Raw genomic sequence first — 3,100 nt, 5'->3', positions numbered from 1 at the left:
AATAAGTTACTTAGGATACATCTTTAAAAGACTACAAGTTTTGACCACCACCATCAGTTAACATCATGTATTGGTTTGTATACCTACATCATCTACCATTTACATAATTTTACACCCTCAGCACGATCTCAACTTTAGACACAAGATCCAAGACTTAAGTTAAATATACATTTATTTAAATTCTATTATTTCTGTGTTCTCCATTACAAACACAAAGTAAACCTCTTGATGTTTTCACTTTTCATTACAAGCAACCAAAATTCTTGCCCAAACAATTTTTCAGGCATAAGTCACCAAAAATGTTTGGGCAGAAGCTCCTTACATATCATTTATAAATTGATTATGTCTTTTCAGAAAATATATTATCCACACGTGACATTTTCACTTTCACCTTTTTAACCCTTTAACACTGCATGGAAGTCATTGGAACCATTTTTTAAAGTGACTTTAAACCTTATAGTACATGAGTTTAAGGTCGATTTTATATTTTCAGGCTAAATTCGCTTGTTCTCTCCAGTCAAAATCAAGCCCCTATGCCTATGCAAGCATCCATAGGTTCACACCTATTAGAGACTGGTATATTAATGCTATGTGAACCTGTCTCCATAGCCTTAACTTATACTAGTACCATTATTATACAGTTCTGTTAACCTTCCACACATTTCGTCTTTCTTCAAGTTCAGGAAAATAACCTTTACCTTAACTATACAGAAACCATGTCCTTTATCTTTAATCTAAATTTCCCTCCAAAAATAACTAAATATTTCCTCTAACTTATACTTAGTAAGTAACTTTGCAAATAGAGTTTATTATTTCAAACGTAGAATTTCAATTAGTATTACTTTAGTTTATTACAATATTAGATCGCGAGGTAGAGAAGATAATAAATTTTACATAATAAAGTTGGTTGAAATAAAAGGATAGGCCTCTGTCCCAAAAAAATTCCACTGTTACTTACTATGTTAAACTATATAAACTAGTGTTAGTATACTGATAATATTTTATTAGTACCAATTACTAATAATAGTAGTAGCCCGATATTTGGGCTACAGTGAGTAAGTACATGATATGATACTGGGATACTGATACAGTGAAAGTAGTAATACTAATAATTAGTATGAACATGACTCTGAAACTGAACTCTAGTTTCAAATAAATATTAAAGATAAACAAACAAGGTAACAATATTTATTGTATACCTTTATCACACCACTAGCGTCATCGTTTACAACTGTAACTCTTCGTGTGCTGGAAGAACCTCCCATTTTAAATATTTCAATCAGTCTTTAAAATATTTCTTGCCGTATTAACATGTACGGCCCAACACATTTATATGACCCTTAGAAGTAAAGATACCAGAGTGCCCTCTGTTAAAAGTTTAAATAATTTGTTTTTTTGATGTAAATAAAGAAGATGGTTGACTTCTTTATATTAACAACAAATTTACACAATGGGTTTTCTTTGTTGTTGCCACCCGGTGGCACAACAGTGTGTCAGCGGTATGGGCTATCTGTGCTCTGCCAACTACGGGTATCGAAACCGGGTTTCTAGCGTTGTAAGTCCGCAGGCATACCGCTTTGCCACTGGGGAGTATTAAATAACAAATTAAAACAATAATATAATTTAACAAATAATATGAGATGTAATATCTTCTAATATCAACATAACATAACATAATGTTTAGGGATAACAAGGGACCTGTTGGTCCATTTCGGTTGTTCTATTCCCTAAACTAAACTAAAACTATTAAAAAATACATTCGAAAAAAAAAATTAAAGCCAGCTCTTATCATTCATATAGTTATCAAGCTGGCCTTAAATTCACCTAAATTTACTGCCTCCACAACACCCGAAAGCAACCCACTCCAGAGGCAACCACCCTGTTAGAAAAATAAAACTTAACTGAAGATGACTCCCACTATGCCAGAATTTATATTTGTGTCCCCTAGTCCTACTATGTTCTCGTCAGTAAGTATGATAAAAATGGTGCATTGAAACTATCAATTCCATTAATAATCTTAAACACATTAATGAGCTCCCCTCTATTTCTCTCTTTTTTTTTTTCAAGAGAAAACTATTTTAAAGATCTTAATCTCTCCTCACATAACAACCCCTCCATCCCAGGCACCATTTTCTGAACCCTTTCCAAGAATTCAATGTCCTTCCTAAGGTAAGGAGCCCAAGAATGAACACAATATTCCAAATGTGGCCTAACCAGTGACCCGTACAACGAAAGTATAACATCTTTAAACTTGTATTCAATATCTCCGTAGGTACTACCTAAAATCCTGTTTGCTCTACCACTAGCGACAGCACACTGTTGGGTGGCTTTAGAGACTGATCAACCATTACACCAAGATCCCTTTCCTTCATAACACTGTTAAGGTTATTCCAATCCAAATTATACTGTTACGCCTCCGTTCGTTAGTTAATTTTCCGTATAATTTCTTTCCGATGAAACTTTAGCGACACAAGTCCTTTCTTAAATAAAACTGGTTTATTCTTTTTGAATACAACTTTGCAATACACTTAATTTCCATAGTCACTTTAACTTAAACACACGCTATAATTCACTACAAACGTCTCACGTGCTCGACTCAACTGTCAATTACACATACATTGTTGCCGTCACTTCATGGCGGCTTATATATACAAGACTACCGCATATCTAGTAGCCTCTCGAGACTTCGAGAAGGGGTAGGATTTTTCTAGAAGTTCATGACGTGTTACTAGCGTCACGTGACTTCCGCTGTCGTCGCACTACCCTTTCCTTTGTATTGTTCGTCCAGAACAATACTCACTTACATTAAACCAACAAACAATAACTTAATTAAATGTACAGAATTTACAAACACAAAATCAAAATTCAACAAAGTCTCTTAATTTTACGGTACGTATCTTCTTCCGTACTGGATTCCGTCTTATTGGCTTCTGCTTCATGTGGGGTTCATCTGCTTCATCAGAAAATGTCCTATCATTGGTAACAGTCACACCAGTGGTAGTAACTTCATCAAGGGCTTCACTGTTTCCCTTCTCAAAACCGAGTAGAGTTTTTTTTCGACAGTGGCTTTTCCAGCGGTGTTTTTTGTTCCATTGTTCAC

The sequence above is a fragment of the Limulus polyphemus genome, unplaced genomic scaffold, assembly GCF_000517525.1.
Source record: "Limulus polyphemus unplaced genomic scaffold, Limulus_polyphemus-2.1.2 Scaffold12749, whole genome shotgun sequence".
NCBI lineage: Eukaryota > Metazoa > Arthropoda > Merostomata > Xiphosura > Limulidae > Limulus > Limulus polyphemus.
The sequence above is the reverse complement of the archived record's forward strand: the minus strand, read 5'-3'. Positions refer to the sequence as shown.